The sequence below is a fragment of the Leptinotarsa decemlineata genome, unplaced genomic scaffold (assembly GCF_025532065.1).
Source record: "Leptinotarsa decemlineata unplaced genomic scaffold, Ldec_3_MD MMD2_P_RNA_scaffold_4, whole genome shotgun sequence".
In the NCBI taxonomy this organism is placed as follows: Eukaryota; Metazoa; Arthropoda; class Insecta; order Coleoptera; family Chrysomelidae; genus Leptinotarsa; species Leptinotarsa decemlineata.
In genome coordinates, this window is record NW_027412531.1 from 489,482 (window position 1) to 509,373 (window position 19,892).

The 19,892-nt window shown below is 36.0% G+C and overlaps 1 protein-coding gene and 1 long non-coding RNA gene across 4 annotated transcripts in view; one reads left to right on the forward strand and one right to left on the reverse strand.

Annotated features, from left to right (window-relative positions):
* The window catches only part of LOC111515389 (uncharacterized), an 82,370-nt gene that overhangs the window by 35,228 nt on the left and 27,250 nt on the right, over positions 1-19,892 (reverse strand). The gene's annotated exons all lie outside the window — the stretch shown is intronic.
* Positions 8,858-12,518, forward strand: LOC141487531 (uncharacterized). Its single transcript, XR_012468424.1, has 2 exons — positions 8,858-9,040; positions 9,092-12,518. It is a non-coding gene; the product is annotated as an uncharacterized lncRNA (long non-coding RNA).

Here is a 19,892-nt window from a genome sequence, read left to right on the forward strand (position 1 = left end):
ATAAAAAACCAAATGATGTCGTTGCAGATGATATTTTCTATCTACACGCCAATAATAATACATTCAAATGTGAAATGCGATCCAAATATGAAATTGATCTGACACATCCAAATTCAATAGCAGAAATGATGGGGTTCGCTCATGAAATATTTCCACCAAATCAGATACATGAATCATCATTACCAATAAACATTACAACTGTGAGACTTATCCGCTTAGATTGCAATATAATATCTGGTTCATATATAAATGGTGAAGAATCCCACATTCTTTTCTCATTCGATATTGATGTTGAACCTGGCTACAATCTTACTAAAGAACCACACAGTATTATATATATGCCTGTCAGTCCAGAAGGTCGTCAATTGATTCACAACATTACAGTGCGTATTTTGGATGAAAAAAATAACCTTATCGATTTTGGAAGTGAAGAAGAGATTTTCATTATTTTGGAATTGAAGAAAATCGAATAACTGTTGTTATGGGTTTCATTTATAATAGACAAAATCGCATTGAACAATCCCAAACGAGTTGCACTATCAAAAAGAAAGGTGTGCATAAAAAGAAGCTCATTCCACAAGTGTATGCTAAACAGTTAGCACATAACGCTCTGTCTGTGAGTGATCTTAAATTTTTGAAATCGATTGGATTGAAAGTGAGAAAATAACAATGGTGCTCGAAACAAACAATGAAAAGTTGAATATATTCAATGAACCAGTGCTCGATCATTCTCTCATAAGTTTACATGAGCACACATATAAGCCCTATGGATCACCGCTATTCAGGAATTCGGATGAAATCAGAATTGCAATCAATAATCAAGATGTTATACTAGATATTGCCGAGAGCTTCATTTACATAGAAGGTAAATTCACCCCCAAAGATGTAGCGAAAACATGCTATCTCTCGAATAATGCAATTGCATTTCTCTTTGACGAAATTCGTTATGAAATGGGAGGTGAACAAGTGGCTGTTGTTAGAAAACCTGGGATAACATCTACAATGAAAACCATGATATCATTTGGACAATCTCATGCTAACACATTATTGACATCTGGTTGGGGACTTTCACAATTGAAGCAAGATATCTTGGATACAAACAGTCATGTTTTTAGTGGAAAACTACCACTGAAATATTTGATGGGTTTTGCTGAAGATTACAACAAAAGTATCTTGAATGCCAAACAGGAATTGATTTTGATTATCGCTCGATCATTCAAAAACTCATATATAGGTGAGGTTGATGCTGATTTGGAAATAAATAAAATCGAATGGAAAATAAGGCATATTGTACCAGATGATAAACACAAGCTCAAACTTTTGAGTAGAATAAACAAAAGCGGTCTGAATGCCAAAATCAAGTTGGCGTATCGTATGTGGGACCTCTATGAACTACCATCATTACGTGGGACTTCTTCAGACATATGGGCCATCAAAACAACTAACGCATTGGAAACTCCTCGTTTTGTCATCATCGCATTCCAAAGTACTACCACATCTGAAGATAGAACACAAGATATTACAAAATTCACAACTGCTGATATCAATAGTATTCGAGTATACTTGAATTCTGAAGTTTATCCATATGAGCGTTGGAATTTGAATTTCGATAAAAAACTTGATGCTCCTGCTTATTATGCTTTTGAGAGTTTCCAGCGAAGTTATTATGATAAAGATATGAGTGAACCTCTGATGGACATTGGACAATTTAGAGAGAATCCACTATTCGTCATCGATTGTTCCCATCAACCGAATGCAACAAAATCATCAACTATTGATATAAAGATTGAGTTTGAGACGAGGAAGACCAAGTTTCCAGACAACACTAAAGTATATGCATTAATTTTGCATGATACAGTTTTAACATACAATGCATTGGATGGTTCAGTTCATAGCAGATATTGACACTTTTTTTTCACTCTATCATGTACTGTTTTATGATCTTTTTTTTTTTTTATTTGTAACTGACTTATATCATGTATTGTATTTTATATCATATTTATTGTTTTGTAATCATTTTCTATTGTATTTCATCAGATTTAAATAAATAAAACATGAAAATAATACAAAGTTTTTTATTTGACATTATTTATGATTCACAGGAACATACAGACTATCTAAAATAACTTCTTCCTCATAATCATCATTTTCGCGACCATCTTCAATTTCCTCTCGATTTTCATCATTCAATTCAAAGTGATGAATAATCCATTCTGGCAAGTATGGTTGGAGGCTATACAGGAATCTTCTTAGGTTCAGTTCAATCATAACCTCACAAAGTTGCCACAATTCCAATTCATTATCCAAAAATTTGTTGCAAACTTCTGCACCACTCCAATAGTTCTCAGCATCACGAAGGCATAATTCGATTTGTTTTTCATCATAGCATACACTCATATCATAAACGCTTGCATGTTCGGCTCCATCACCCAACACCTTCAATTTAGACGACAAATGTTGAACCGATGATTTGAGATCTACAATATCGACCCAATCTTGACTTGCGTACTGCATCCACATCTTTAAATGGTGGAACTGAAATCGAACAAAAAAAAAAAACAATAAGCAACCTCCAATTTTTCAGTGATATAATACTCACATTCCCATTTTACTTGTAGTTACAAAGTGAGTGTATTCAACTAAGTTAGTAATGTTTATATTTCCATATAATTATCATCTAATATATGAATATTAATAAAACAATAAGAAATTCATTATAATTACTATTATTATTCAATCATATTGAATTTGACTAGAGTTATCGTTTTCACACCAAAAAAAACTTTGTAAGCTATGACCTAAAGAAATTCACTATAAATTATTACTATTATTCAATCATATTGAATTTGACTAGAGATCGCGTTTTCATGCCAGCAAAACTTTGTTGGCTCTGTCCTAAATACATCATCGTATATTTACCACCTGATGAGTTGATACAAGATATATCGTCATCACTGAATTGCAACGAAATACGTTTTGGTAGCCATGTTTTAAATAATTTATCATTGCTCACATCTTGCAAAGTTAATAAAATTGATTTACCAAATCGTGTAGAATAAGTTGACATATTTTTAATTATGTACACTTCATCAATTGGCAATGATGATAAGGCCTTTTGCTCTAGTATTTCAACCTCCTGTACAATCAAATTATTAATTTTATTCAAGTCTACTTTTGAAACGGACATGATGAAAATATATATGAAAATATAAACAATTTCCAACAGACAAATACACTCACCGTCTTCCTTCTATTACGAACTGAATAACACTCTACCAATTGCTAACTGCTGCAGATATATTCGTCTACTGATTTCATAGTGTGCCAGGCATTTCTTTTATATTAAACAGTGTGAGTCACCCCCACCATGAAACCGTGAAAGATTCACATTGCTAGTTGCTATCCACTAGAGATGCCTGACGTCACAGCCAAGCCCATCTCCCAACTTGATGCGATAACAGTTGCCGGTACGAGCAAGCAGTGGTCGTTGCGGTCTCGGAGAGGGTAGACGCTAGGCAAACAGTCCTCGGCTGCCGTTGTGTCACCATGGATAGCGGGGCTAGAGCGAACCTTCATCGCTTCAGGAGAGGTGAGGGCAGACCGATGAATACGCATTACTCTGCCACACGTCGTGGAGTGAACATGTCGCTCTCTAGCCGTTGAACGGTTATTGCTGTGACGTCACTCCACTACTAACTTGGTGCCCTAACACCGATGGAGCATTTATTACTTGGAGGATCTTCGAAGTATGCAGACGTATGTTTGTACATAGACAAACAAGCACATGATGAAACCCTGTACCGTGCATTCTCCTACACACACACATAAACACACAAAATCTCATATGAAAAAAAAATCTGAACGATCCATGCACCAGACACTTCAAGGTCACAACGCCTTGACTTCACTGCACAACAAAAAAAACTTCACCAAACAACAACCAATAAAAAAAGCAATTAATACGTCATAGTGGTGGGGGGAGGCCGAGAATCAGCTGTAAACAACTACTAATGGGTGACCTTGTGCCTCCGGTTTCCGGGGGTGCCACAGTTATACCCTCGAGTGTTTCTGAATTATCATTATTATTATTATTGTGATTATAATTACTAATTTTCAAACAGAACACATATAAAGAAACAATTATTCTCAACTTTTGATTCACCTATTAGTATTAGAAAAAAAATTATTCGATAATGATAAAATTCCTTTTTAAAATATATTCATAATAAAACAGACTCTCCAAATGAGTTTTCATTGAAACTGAACCGTTCGGTATATTTTAAAAAAATACTTTTCTCAAGCTTCCACTACCACATGATAACAACGCCAACAAACCAGGAAAATAACTTTGACCCCACTCACAAGGTATTTATGAAACCATTAATGGTCTAAACCAAGAAAAAAATCGGGAAGAGTGCGGACCTGCACACAATAATTTGGACACTAATTAAAGTCCCGTATTAAACGGTAACTACATAATTCAACGTACTTACAAAGTAATTATTAATTTCCATCGTTCTATTTATAAATGAAAAGAACTAAATAAAACTCGGTCCTCAAAAACAATGTCGAACAACCAAAGTTTTCAAGATTCAGGACCGTTTCCAGGACACAAATGCCCTACGAGAATTACCAATCCGATTTCACCCCAAACTTTTTCAACCAGTGACGCACATGACATAAATAATACATTTAACACAACCACAAGATTATATTTGGCAGCATGAAGTCAACACACACCAGTTCCCGTCCAAAGATCAATCAATCGTCCGGCGAAATTCTATCGAGAATATTTAATTACAATATTACCTGTTTCTACTCGGACATATCGTTGTAACTACACACGTGGCAACGGTGTTGAAAGAAGGCCTGTGAGATCATTCTGTATTGTTTACAAACTTCACGTTGACATTGTTGTTCGTGCTTGATATTTATTGAAATAGTTTGTTCGATTGATGTCCAAATCATTTTGTGAAAATTCATATTAAATATAGGATGGAGAAAATAACTTTTGTCTAATTTCTAGTAAGATTTTTACTGTAACGACCTATCTATGACTCATCGAATGATCATCAAACATATCACAATGGGCTTGTTTCATGATTTTTAGTTTATAGTTTACTTGATAGAAATTTTAAATTGAAAAACAGTGCACTTTGTTTCATCTCCCTAAGTACCGTAGTTTTCCCGTAATTAATTAATATATCCTATTCCCGCTTCTTGTTCGATTGACCAATAGGAATAATAGAAATAATCAACATTGCCAAATCGTAAAATTTACGTAGCCTATAATCATCAATTAAATTATGGAAGTGTATATGAACCCGTTAACGTTTCAATTAATGAAACATTCTCCACATGGAATAAAATGTACACGAAAAATCATGTTTGGAAATGAGCTCTATATCTAAAATCAGTACACAAAGTCGATAGATCACAAAATATTTACCTAAACTATGATTTATTGCATTATTTATTAATATACAGTTATGAAAATAAAAAAATATAGCAAACTGGATTAAAGAATCATTTCAAATATTCAATTTATTCTACAATACTCAATCTATACAACTTCAATTTATTATAAAAAAAATATTTCTACATACATACCTCTTCCTAATCTAGCTACTAAATTCAAACGTTATGGGTTCGCTTGGGTAATCTGTTGAATCTTTCAGAACTTGAGAGGAAGGTTGAATGAAGTCAAGTTTAGACTGAATTGATTGTACTCAAACTGATCCAACAAAAGCTTCTGAGGTAATAATACCATTAATCATATGTTAATATTTAATTAATTTTGTTTCATACTTTCAGTAACAATATTGACTCCAGATAATACTTTCAATGGAGAATACTCGAAGATGAAATAAAAAACTATGTCATAAAATTCAATATTTTCGTTCCCATTTCATTTATAGTCACTTTTTGAAAATGAAATAAAAACAACAATAAAAATTAATTGGCGCTCCGGGGCAACTTCATTGATTCCAATGGCGCATTTGCTTTTTCAGCTGCAGGAAAACCCGGAAAAACCTGCAGCACCACATCATCTGAAGATCTTGATCTAACAATGTCCTCTCTCTTATAAAAAAAGTAGGGTGTCTCCAGAGGCTCCAATAAATTCAATGCATCGCCAGAACACTTCGTGACACGACTATCGTCAAACGTAAACCAGTCCGTTTCTTCTTTGACCAAGCCGTAATAATGACCAAATTCAACGCCAGAACCACAGTGAACAATGACTGCATGAATATTATAACAGTTGTCTGCTAGGTTGAAATGTTCATCTATTTCGAACCTTCCAAAGAGTTTCTTGCTTCCGTTAGAGGTTGAGTCTTGTTTGAAAATCATCAGTGTTATTATTAGATTGACTGGAGTCTCAGCTATACTTGTTGCCTCATAACAGTCAGTTAGGTTGGCACATGTTTGGCAATACAGTGGACATCACCTGTTGAAAGTTACATTTTCAGATGATTTAACAATAAGCTTTGCACGGACTGGTTATTAGTCGTATTAGGAAAAGCTAGATGAAGTTCCAGAAATTCACATAAGTTTTCGGTACTTCTTGAACATTTACCACAAAGTAATCCAGTGAGGATTTTTCCAGCAAAAGATTTACAAACACAAGACGAGATGGGTTGTACGGAATCATTCAGTCCAGAGCTGTCAGGAGTATTGATTTTGCTATTGTTTTGCTCACGAAGAGTATTCAACAAGAACCCCAAGAATTCGGAACAATCCTCTTGTTGTCCTAACGAGTATCTAGTGGACGTGGACTTCAAAGACTTCAGGAAATCGGTTCAAAGACTTCAGGAAATCGGTTGGAGGGAAAGATGATACCTTCTTACGAAACTGCAGCTGCATGAACAGTTGTTTGAGTTTGATGAATAAGCAGGAAACATTCCCGTTCTCGTTCATCATTAAAACTTCGTTCTTGAAATTCTTCGTCATGAACAACACTCGTAAAATGCTATTCATGTAGCAAGTGTTTCCTAAATTATCCAATCCAATTTTCTTCTCTAGATTTTCAGGACAACTCTCTACTGATTCGTAAGGAAGAACACGTTTCACAGAATCTCCATAAGAACCATTTCTCAAGCTGCGATCGATCCTTCCAAGTGAAAAAGGGTTTCGTAGAGGGATCGATTCGGCTCTTGCTTCAAGAAGCGCTTCCACTGAAATGGTACCAGTTCTACGAGGAATGCAACTCATTTTTTGGGGCCAAGAATGACCTGAGTCCACTGACCGCACCGAAAAAAGAAGAAGGTGGATCAATCACTTGTGAATTAACCTTGATAAGAGACTGATAAATATCCACATATCTCGGCTTGTTTCGAAGAGGTTTCAGTTCCGTACTGAAATTAGGGCAATGCATGATCTCATCAAAATTATGTGAAGGAGGAATAGTTCCAAGTACTGAAGCAGCATTGCCACGTTGAATAGCAATACTAATTCTTTCTACCAAAAAAGAGGTAGAACGGTGATCTTTCGTTGCTTGGCCTATTCTCCTTCCGAGTTCATGAACGAATAACAGAGACTCCGGGCCATAAACACCAAAAGTTTCAACCGCTACTGGATGAAACAGATAGTTGTTTCCAAGATTTTGGTATTTTTTCCTTTTCAATTTCTCGCCAGACAATGCTGCAGTTCCAGCAGACTTGGAACTTTCGGCTAGATGGGAAGCCGCGACCGTGTCGACGCAAGTGAAGTCCCATACCACAGGTTTACCGTATTTCCATGGTATGAGAGACATGCCATCTGGTCGTTTACCATCATTTCGACTGGTACCTAAGGGTTCCAGAATTGCAGGAACATCCGCTGACAACATAGCTCGTTTCAATATGTCGTTCACTTGGTGATGTCGAGATATATGCCCTGCACTTCTCCTGCAACTCAAACCATGTGTACATTTCTCATCAACTATACTACCGCAAACACAAGTATGAGAAACACAAATAGATGAACCCATCCTAAGTCCTACTGCTATTCTGAAAGATTCATCGTCTAATAGTGTTCCAAGAGATGCAACAGGTAAAGCATTCAGCCAAGCACCCGATTCCTTGATCATTGCTGCTTTCAGACGAGCCTTATCGTATACACTTGTAGATTTCAGAAGTTTATCAGTTATAATGTTCAGGAGAGGTCGGTCCCATACACTTTGTATTTTTTTTATCTGTAGGAGGAGTTGCAGCATGCCAAAGTGATTCACCTTCAGAATAAAAAACGTCTTTGATATTGATAAATATGGAAGGAAGGATGGAATCGATAAGATCGGAAACACTATTGACTGATGACAGAAACGCTGGTAAAGCTAAGGAAGAAGCCGAACGTAGCCCTAATCCGCGAAGGTTTACAGGAAGAGTTGCTTGGAGCCATGAATCATTATTGAAATGATTGTTTGTAACATATTCCGTCGTGTGGCGGAGTAAATTATCAAATTCGTCAAGCTCTAACTGACTTGACCAAGTGGGGGAACATCTGAGGGCGTACATGAGTTTTGGAATCGCCAAACAATTTTTCAAAAGAAAAAATGCAACGTGTTTTGGAAGTTCATTCAATCTGGTGGTCAGCAATTTGAGTGATTCCCGTTTTTCTCGAAGATGTTCTGAAAGTGAATCTTTAGAGAGAGGAGTACCCAGAAGTTATAATATACAAGTTATATTATTTAAATATGATAGTTTTCGAATGATCATGAACCCTAATTGAATAAATCAATTATGAATTCATGCCACCCACCAAAAATAAGAAATTCAACGGTACTGGTATATTAGCCATATTGTCAGCCAGCGGTCTCTGTAGTGTCTGCGACAATATGCTCTTTCTATCGTCACAAAACAGTGGCTGTTTTGTGTTCTATCGTCAACGGTTTCTCCAAACTCAGTATTTTAGTTAAAATAATTTCAAAATGAATGTTGAGCCTAGTTTTGTTAAAGCTGACTCCCGACAACTTTCCAAGAGTCGATTTTGAAGTGATCGTTGAATTTTACTTGAAAAATTTGCAATACTTTGGTACCGAAATGAAGAATGAAAAATTGAAACGGTAGGTGGTATATTTAGTAAGACCCTTTTATTTATATGACATTCATTTCAGACTTTGTCTTTTATCGAAGGATGGAACGTTTTGATTTCATTTTTATTTTATCTGGGCCAAGGAGCAGTATGGTGACTGAAAAGAGAAGCAAAAATATGTACAGTGAAATGTAGAATTAGTCCAGAACATATCAATCCAAAAATAACCTGAAAAAATATTTTTCGGAATGTAAACTAGTGACACGGAATATGCAGCAAAATAGACACCCGCCGAGACGTACCTTTTACAAAAAAATGTGTTCTTTAATTAAATAAGTTTAGCAGTTGTATTCACACAACAATAACAACAAAAATGGCGTCTGTCAATAACAAAATTCATTGAGTGTAACAAATTGAAAGTCAAATTTAGAAACATCAAAGTCTATTAGGATAAGAATCAATTTTGTTCAATATCTCCAATTTTTCGAAAAAGAATAATAACTTATAATATATAATTGAAAAGGTAAAATCTGGTTCTGTTCAAAACAGAAAGAATCCAATTTAGCGCCCATAAGAAAAAAATAAAGTTGATGATGGTGACCGGAAGACGAAACGTCGGATAGCAAATCTGAAACCATCATTATGTAGCAGGGAAAATGTGGCAATGTGAAAGTGCAGTTTATTCTCGAATCCTTCGAAAAATGAAGCCAGAAAAAAATAAAAACCATTTCCAGAAATTTATGTTTTTTCCCGATATCTCCGGATATACTTGGAATTTTAGAACTTTCTCAACGGCATATTGTTAGTCAGGAAAATGCGCAACTTTGTCCCAATCCAACCATCTTCGTATCTCTCATAGTTTCCGAGATCCTAATGGAGAGGATCGAATTTGAAACACCCTGTATGACCACTGACTACTTTCTACACCGTAGAGAAAGTCCAAGCATCGTGTGACCTGAGTAGACGTTATTAACTGAAAAGAACAGCGTTACGCATTTGCCCAGTTATTATAATATCCGAAAGGAACTCAACGATTCAACATTATGTAATTTAGTATTTTTTTTTGGAGAATCGTTCAATTGGTCAGAAAACCGGATATGATTACATCATTATGTTTGCTCGAAGACTGCACATGTGCTCATATATTGTCAAAAGTCAAATCGTCAAAAATCCTGATTTATAAAAATAATTTGTTGGACTATACCGGGTGTCCCACATTTTATGTGACAGGCAATATCTGGTTTGTTGAAGGATATACACAAAAATGTTTCATACAAAAGTTTTAGGAGTTCATGAGAGTAATTTTTAAATATACAGGGTGTTTGGTGTAGGTGCTACAGACCAAAATTCCATTTTGTAAAATAGAACGCCCTGTATATCATTACATATTCAGATGCTACGTTAAATTCTGATATCATTTCATGTTTGGTTTTTGAAATTCGGTTAAGGCGTTGTTGAGTTATTGCACTATTCCTTAAATATAAAGTTTCAAAAAAACTTATTTACTCATACACGAATCCAGTCTATATCTTTTATTAAATTGAACTAGACTACTACTGAATACAAACCATTATTCTCAACTATACGATACGATATCGATATCAGTTGAATATAATATTGAAATTCTTGAGAATGTAACTAACTTGAGGGTGAATTGCTTTATATTGCACAATTTCATCAAGTAGCTTATGCTTGTTGATGCCATAGTAACAAATGTTGTTGAATTGTATCTACTTGTCAGTTCGATTCAGTGATTCTTTGCAAAACAGAAACTGTGTTCTTTGTGCGAAAACTCCAGTATGCCTTTCGCGTTTAGTCCAAGTGATTGCATTGATATGTTATTAATTTTTGGGGAATGTCAGAAAAACTGCTGTCAAGCACAACGTCTATACCAAGAACGTTTTCCAGACAGACCCATTCCGTCACGAATGACTTTTTCGAGAGTTGTAGAAAAATTGCGAACTGGGTCATTTCCTTCTACTATAAAGCATCGTCATCATACGAGATCTGTTAGAACTGAAGATTTAGAGATCAATGTGTTGGCTTATATTATTATTCATCCACATATTTCTATCCGTACTCTTGCAGAAGTAGTCGGTGTGAGTAAATCTAATGTACAGAGAATTCTGAAAGAAAATAAATACCACCCATTCAAAATTCAGTTGGTACAAGGTTTGAAACCCACGGACTTTGAACGACGACTTGAATTCATTGCTTGTATTCAGGTAATATTACATGAAAGTCCTAACATATTCAGTCAAATTTTGTGGAGCGATGAATCGCGATTCCACAATAATGGAGTTGTGAATCGACATTACAGTCACTATTGGACTCAAGAAAATCCCCACTGGGTCCGCAAAAGTATATTTCAAACTACTTGGGGTATTAATGTATGGTGTGGATTGTTCAATGGCCGCATCATAGGACCTTACTTTTTCAATGAAAATCTCAATGGATTGCGATATTTACATTTTCTAGAAAATGATTTGATCCAGTTGATGGAAGATATTCCCATAGCAGAACGACAAGGAATTTGGTGGCAACAAGATGGTGCTCCTCCTCACAATTCACAGGTTGTTACTGAATATCTGGATAGAACGTACCCAAATAGATGGATTGGTAATAAGGGTCCAATTCGGTGGCCGGCTCGTTCCCCAGATTTATCACCGCTTGATTTTTTCCTATGGGGTTATTTAAAAGATATTGTTTTCACTACTCCCCCTTTGAATGTGGATGATCTGAAAATGAAAATTCGACTAGCGTGCAGTGATATTACGCCTGATATTATAAGAGCGACTTGTACGAGAGAAGTGATTCGACGTTTCGAAGCCTGTATAATATCTAATGGGCATCACTTTGAACAATTTTTATGACTTATTTCTAGGTACCTACCATTCTTATGAAATGATTTATCAAGTTATATTATTTACATTGTTATTAATTAAAGATTTGTTTTCGAATACATCTCTTTCAATTTCGCAATTGTTTCATATTCAAAATGATTCCTGACTGAATTCCACAACTCAAAATTGAAACCATTACTTCGAACACCCAAAATTTTGACTAATTTTCATGTGATCTGATGCAGAGAGAATAATTGTATGAGATATTTAAAAAAATAATAGTCGTTCTCAAGACTTTACATTTTAAGCAATAACTCAACAACGCCGTAACCGAATTTCAAAAACCAAACATGAAATGATATCAGAATTTAACGTAGCATCTGAATATGTAATGATATACAGGGTGTTCTATTTTAAAAAATGGAATTTTGGTCTGTAGCACCTACACCAAACACCCTGTATATTTAAAAATTATATCAAAATATAGCTCTCATGAACTCCTAAAACTTTTGTATGAAACATTTTTGTGTATCTCCTTCAACAAACCAGATATTGCCTGTCACATAAAATGTGGGACACCCGGTATATATTTTTGAAAAAGCGTAACATTATTGAGGGCTATGTTGTACCTTTATTTTAATAAACTTCAGTATTTTTTATCTATGATTATTAATTTTATATAAATCCTACAATCTATGATTATCTATGATTATCTATGATTATTAATTTTATATAAATCCTACAATCTGAGTTAACCTCCAACTGGCGAGCCATTTGGGCTGCGACAATATCAAGTGTTCTTTGATTCATTGGATACGCCAGACAAGAACCAAATGTCAAGTATCCGTTAAAAAACTTGTTGGACTACATTATCGATGCAGAAAATCGAATTGGAAATAAGGTGGAACCTCATATCATTGACTGAATGCGCTTCAGCTGAATAATAATAATAATAACCCGAAAAATGATGCATCTCTATAGGAGTTTGCATCCCAAATCGTCCGTTCCACGGTTGTACTTCCCCCGACAACAGGGAGGCCGTGGACTTTTGAGTTTGGAGTGGCTACATGACAGAATGGTTCTGGATACAGCCTGTAAAGTCGTCAGGAGTTCGGATCCCCTTCTCTGCATGGGCAGTGACCATGAGAGAGCAGGAATTGGAGCATTTATCCTTTTAGGGCAGCTGCTCGAGCAGCTAATGAACTTGGTATAGTTTTCGACTCTGAACGAGGTGACTACAACTCTGTCACAGAGTTGGAACCCGTTCAGCAAAGAGCTCAGATAAAAGCTGCAGAGATCACCTTACTTCTACGGAGACACAAGGATAAGCCAATGCATGGGGTCTTCTTCAATAACATTGGAGACCTTGACTTATCAAAGCGCCTGACGTTTGCTTTTCTCAGGTCGAGTGGGCTGAAGTCGGAAACTGAGGGGTTCATCATGGCTTGCCAGGATGGTGTCTTCAACACCTTAGTCTACCGCAGTCGCGTAATGGGTATAGAGGTTCCTGACACAAGATGCAGGGCCTTCCGCGAGGCGCCCGAGACCCTAATGCACTTGCTATCAGCATATCCAGCATATGCGGTCTCGGCCTATATCCATCGACATAACGCGGCCCTAAAAGTGCTATATTACCATCTACGGTACGCTTACGGTATTGACGAGACACCGGTGTTGCCCTACGCTCCGGGGGATATTGAATCCGTTGTGTGGAACGAAAAGTGCCGCATTTATCGGAACTATTCGTTCCCCACCCTCAGGCTCAGGCAAGCTAATAAGCCTGATGTAGTCCTTCTCGACCACCAGAGCATAACGATATTTGTCGTGGAGTTTTCAGCTCCTGACGAGACGAATATCGTCAGAAAAGATGAGGAGAAACGGATAAAATATCGAGATTTTCTCTTCGAACTCCGCAGACTATCCAGATCACTCTACCAAGATGGTTGTTCTGATTATTGGAGTCCTTGGTGGAATGATGTCCTCTCTACTCTCGAATCTTAAAATCATACCGGCTTGCCGCACTAAGGCAGAAATCTTAGCCGCACAGATGCAGAAGGCATCAACAATGATTCTAAGGAATCATAATTGATATCACACAAATTTGAAATTAAATTGAAATTATTGCAAATGCTAAAGATAGGTGACTTGAGATACAAATTAGTTCTGGCCAGTCGGCTGTAAAAAGTTTTTGTATTTCTAGTTCTGAAATAAGGCACACAGAAAGTTATAAAAGATAACACCTCCATAGCATCCACATTGTTGTGCAGTAATTTATACAGGAAAAGTATTCCATCTGCGTAATTCAAGACTTTCAATATTGAATGTTATGATAAGAGATTCATATGGAATACCTCTATCAGGATAGATACCTTAAGATTTGAAGTAAATAAACTTCAGGAAACGACGTTGAGCTTTTTCAATTAATGTATTATCGCAATTGTAGAATGGAGACCTTAGAACAGAGCCATATTCTAATTTTAACCTTACGTAGGCTACATAAAGAGTCAATAGAGCAGATATGTTTGAAAAGATCTACAATTGCGAACTATGAAGCCATAAACTCTCAATGCTTCACTTACTTTCTATCTAATGTGGTTGGAAAAAGACAAATTTTGATCAAAATATACACCAAGATCTTTAATTGAGTTACTTCGTGACAGTGAAATGTTATATACTCGATAATTGTACTCGATAATTGTACTTCACACCAAGTCTGTATATTTTCAAACTGTCGTTGCAATTTATTACAGTCTTCAACAGTTTCGACAGGTAAATATATTTTCAAATCACCTGCAAAAAATAACTTATTACAATGACATAATTACTGAGGTCATTAATAAATAATAAGAACAGAAGTGGTCCGCAATTCGACCCCTGAGGTACTCCAGATGACGGATTGTAATAAAAAGAATCATAGCCGTTATAAGATACAAACTGTTCGCGTTGAAGTAAGTAGGATTTAATGAAAAGTACTGCTGAATTATGGAAACCAAATTGGTGGAGTTTTTGTAGAAGGATCGTGTGATCAAGTCGATCAAATGCTTTAGCAAAATCAGTATATATCACATCAACTTGACCACGATTATCTAAGACATCACTAATATTTTGGGTCAATACAATTAAATTTGTTACGGTGGATCTGTTTGACATGAATCCATGTTGTTGCGGAGATATGATATTACGAACTGAGGAATGTACGCGATTGTAGATGACAATTCCGAGAAGTTTTGCAAAGTTCGATAGGATTGAGATAGGACGATAATTCTGAATATCAGATGGATCTCCAGACTTAAAAATGGAACAAACTCGTGATATCTTCCATAATTCAGGAAAATTATTATGTTCAACTGCAAGATTGAAAAGTGTCAGTAAGGGATAGACCAATACACCGATGGAATCTTTTACAAAAAAGGACGGTATCTTATCAGGACCAGAAGTGAACTTATTTTTTAGTTTACGTGCCGCAATCAAGATTTCCCGTTCGCTGATGTTTTCAAAGTTTATATTATTATAAAAACAATTTGAATTTAGTAAGCATGAATGCAAAGTATTTTCATCAACTACAGAGTGTGGATATATACCGTGAAAAAAATTTGCAAAACTATTTACAATTTCATCTGGAGAATCAATAGTGAAGACATCATATTTCATCCTACCTGGAGTACGGGAGGTTATATGATTGAGGATTAGATACTACAGATTCTTGTATAGAATTTGAATAAATATCATATGCAGCTTTCATTTGGTTTTTGATGTCTCAAGTCTAAGGCTCTTGAATTCATAATTGAACTGCATATTACCAGTTTTCTTGCACTTCTCGCGTAGTTTAGCTTTCTTTTTGATATTGCAAATAATCTCGGATGTATACCATTTGGGATGTTTATGTTGGAACACTTTGAAAATAGGAACATGTGAATCAATAATATTATATAAGACATCATAGAAATTACTAACAGATAAATTCACATCATCACAATTCCAAAGGAAAAACCAGTTTGTGGAAAGTAGCGCATTATATAATGCAGGATAATTGGTTCGTTTGAAATTATAATTTTTTTGGTTTGGGTTATCATTTGAGTTGCAACTAGTTTCGCTAATCAAAAAATTATTAAAATCAATAATTTTTGCTGGATGATGAGGCATATCTTCAGGAACCACTGGAGCTCTGTCTCTTGTCACCTCACATTTCATATTGGAAATGATCAGAAACAAGCGCATATTCGAGTCATTCAAGATATTATTCCATTGGTTTATATTCAAGAAGTTGATCATATCATAGAGAGCGTGGGACTTGTTATCAAGAGCGGAGACACATACAAAGTTAGGAGCATTGAAGTCACCAGTCAAAGCTACATTTTTGGTCTGCAAAATTTCTAGTTGTTCTAATGATTCACAAAAGAGTTCGTAAGTCTCAGTGCTTACAGATGGTGGAATATAAATAACACACACATGAAATGTAGTGTGCTTTAAAAAGCTTCTACAGATAAGCAAATCAATAATGGGAAAATTATTATCAAATAAATCAACATTTACTATTTCACTCTGAATACTGTTTTTTGTAGCTAGTAAAACACCACCGCCATTTTCTCGAGATACAACATCTAATTTACGGTCTTTTCTGAACACTGTGTAAGTTTCAGAAAAATATTCACTATTGGAGACGTCATACGATAAATTAGTTTCGCATAAAGCAATAAGATCGAATTCCTGCTGACTCACAGCAGAATACAAAGCTTCACATTTTGAACGAATTCCGCGAAAATTTTGAAAATAGCAGGTGACTCCGTGGATACTGTTGGGCAGTTCTAATTTTTGGCTACAATTACAGGAATATTTGAATTGGTTATTTCTTTTGTGGCGATTGAGATACCAGACAGTTCTGTTTGGACCACGATGGTATTTTCCCCATTCCCCACTCAATCTGGAGTACACTCGGGCTAAGTAAATATTGCGAAAAGTGCGGTCTATGAACGTCTTTTCCTGTACCAAAAATGAAATATCTGCTTTCGACAAATAACTATAATACAGGGGTGTCTTAATTTTCAGTGTGTCACACTGTATAATTGTTTTGTTTTTCAAAATAAGAACATGATTCTTTTATATGGAGTTCTATTTACAATCAACATTTTCTTTCTATCAAAAAAGTCCCGAAACAGTCCTTAAAATTTCTATGTCTCAGAACACAAAAAGTTTTTCTCAAGTTTGATTGCATGTCATTGGAAAAACATCGAAAACAAGCTTCCATAATAATATTTCATGAACTTGACTGCTCCGTACTATTATTGTCTCTCATAAATATCTTCGTTCATCGACTAACAATTAGAAAGGCCTGTCTTTTTCCATGCAACAAAGCTCACTCCAATTTATTATTCAAGGTTTCGATAGATTTTACGTGCATCAATTTTAATGAAATATGCGACTATTGTGACATTTTTATTTGTGACTAGTTGTTGCTCGTGGCTTCGCCCGCGTAGAATGTGGTTCGTCACATTACGTTTCGTGACAGACTATTTCAAACAAATTTATATTTTTACTTCTGAAATACAGTAACTAAGAAAATATACCAACTGCACTGAGTAATAATGAAAAGCTTCGAGAAACGAATTATGTTACCTATAAAAAAATTCGCAAAACTAACACCACCGTCAACGACGTCTTAACTACGGTATGAAACTTCTGATGGTGATTCGTTAGGTCGTTTTAAGAAAAAAATTCTTATGGACATATATCCGTAATTGCTTTTCTCCGAGGTACAGGGCGAAGAAGTTTACAAAAAACCGTTTTTTATGAAATATCATAAATATCCTTACACCGCCAACAATATTGGGGAAAAAAGTATGCCACTGACTTTTTTTTTCTTATTAGTCAGTGGGCTATGCTTGAAGACAGTCAGTAAACAAATCTAAAGAAATGAACTTTAAATGTTCAAGCCAGTCTCTATATACACACATCGGAAAAGTCTAGGGATATTTTTATAACATACTAAATATCATAAAAATAAATGCATGAGGTCGTTTAATTTCGATTAAATTGGTACACTCGACCACCCTGTAGATTTCTATGGGTTGAACAAAGCCTGCAAAAACGGTAACTAATCTTTTATCAAGTTTTTTACAAACTGTAGGTTTTCGGCTAAAATGAATAATCTGAAAGTGTCGAGTTTGTACATTCTATGCAGTTCTTGCTCAGCAATTAAACTGGAAATATTGTTCTTCAACATGGAACGCCATCACTTACCATTGGCTGAGATGAATAGAGCTGTAGGGCTTCTTAAGGTGGCATGCGACAAAATGATGTAGCTCTTCGTTTGGGGGTCTCCCAAAGTGTTATCAGTCGATTGTGGCGGCGTTTCCGTGAAACTGGCAGTCCAGCCGAACAACATCCAGGGCGAGGACGCGCTACAACTGCAGTTCAAGACCGATTTTTGGTCTTAACCGCAAGAAGACAACCGACAATCACAGCACCTGAGTTGGTTAACGTGTTGCAGCAGACGCACCAGGTAACCATTGGTCGTGATATTGTCAGAAATCGACTGCATGAAGCAGATCTCTACAACAGAAGGCCACTTAGATGTCCACCTTTGTCGAGAGGCAATCGCGTAGAAGATTAGAGTGGTGTCAAGAACATCAAAACTGGGATGCAAATGATTGGGCCACAGTTTTGTTTACAGACGAATCCAGATTTGGATTTCATCCAGGTTCTCGTCGAGTAAGACTGTGGAGACGACCTGGAAATAATGAACGTTTGAGACACGTCCAGGAAGTCCACACATACAGAGGTGGTACTGTAATGCTATGGAGCGGAATCATGATCGGCGGCAGAACCGATCTCGTTTTTCCAAATCGCTCCCTCACAGCTCGACAGTACCTCGACACCATTCTTCTACCTATCGTCCGTCCGTTTGCTGGTGCTGTTGGTGAAAACTCCCACCTAATGCACGATAATGCTCGTCCACATATCGCGCGTCTAGTGACTGACTGGCTCACCAACGAAGGAGTTGATGTATTGCCATGGCCAGCACAATCACCGGACCTGAATCCCATCGAGCATGTGTGGGACATGATTCAACGAAGAATTACTCCGCATATGGGGAACATTCACACAACGTTTCAATTGAGAGAGCTTTTAATCGCTGAATGGGCAAATGTACCTCAACAAGACATTGACAATCTCTTTTTGTCGATGCACGATAGATGTAGGGCCGTAATAAACCAGCGTGGAGGCCATACTTTGTACTGATTCCAATTTTTTTTGTATTATGATTTTTTTTCGGGGTGCCAAAGAAGAGCCATATTTTTTTTTAGTTTTGCTTACATGCGCACTCAGTATTTTTGACCATTTAAAAAATTTTGTTGTAAGTTACATTCGTTTAATAATCACCCGTCAACTTTTTTTTTTCCCTAAAGCGATCTAAAAAAAAATTAATGCCATTTTTTAAAATATCCCTAGACTTTTCCGATATGTGTAGTTTCATCTATTTTTGTAATCCTACCTATAATCACGTCGAATATTTTCTGCAATCAGCAACCTATTGACCGATTGTATCTCGACAATCGTTTATGAATAAAGATCAATGAAAAACAAAAATTGCCGTATCTCTTTCGACAATTGTTTATGAAAAACAAGTGTCGCTCTTCAACCTTTTTCTTAAATAGGTGGCTCGGCTAACTTGATATAAAGTTAGCAGGGTCATCCCTGTACAACAGGTCTCAATAATACTCCAATATCGGAATTTTTGCTATTAATATTTGTCGTATAATTGTAGTAATGCTCTTCATATGAGAAAACGATAAAAAATGTATGTTTCTGTACGTATGTTTCTGCTAACTTGATATAAAGTTAGCAGGGCCACCTATTTAAAAAAATGTTGAAGAGCGACAATTGAATTTCATTCATAAACAATTTTCGAAAGAGATACGACGATTGATCAATAAGTTGTCTTTTGTAAAGAAATAATTAACAGGTCACTTTCCCTGCTGGGAGAAATTCATAATTCTTCTTGAATACAGGGTGTCAGTTTTTTAATAATAACTGAGATAA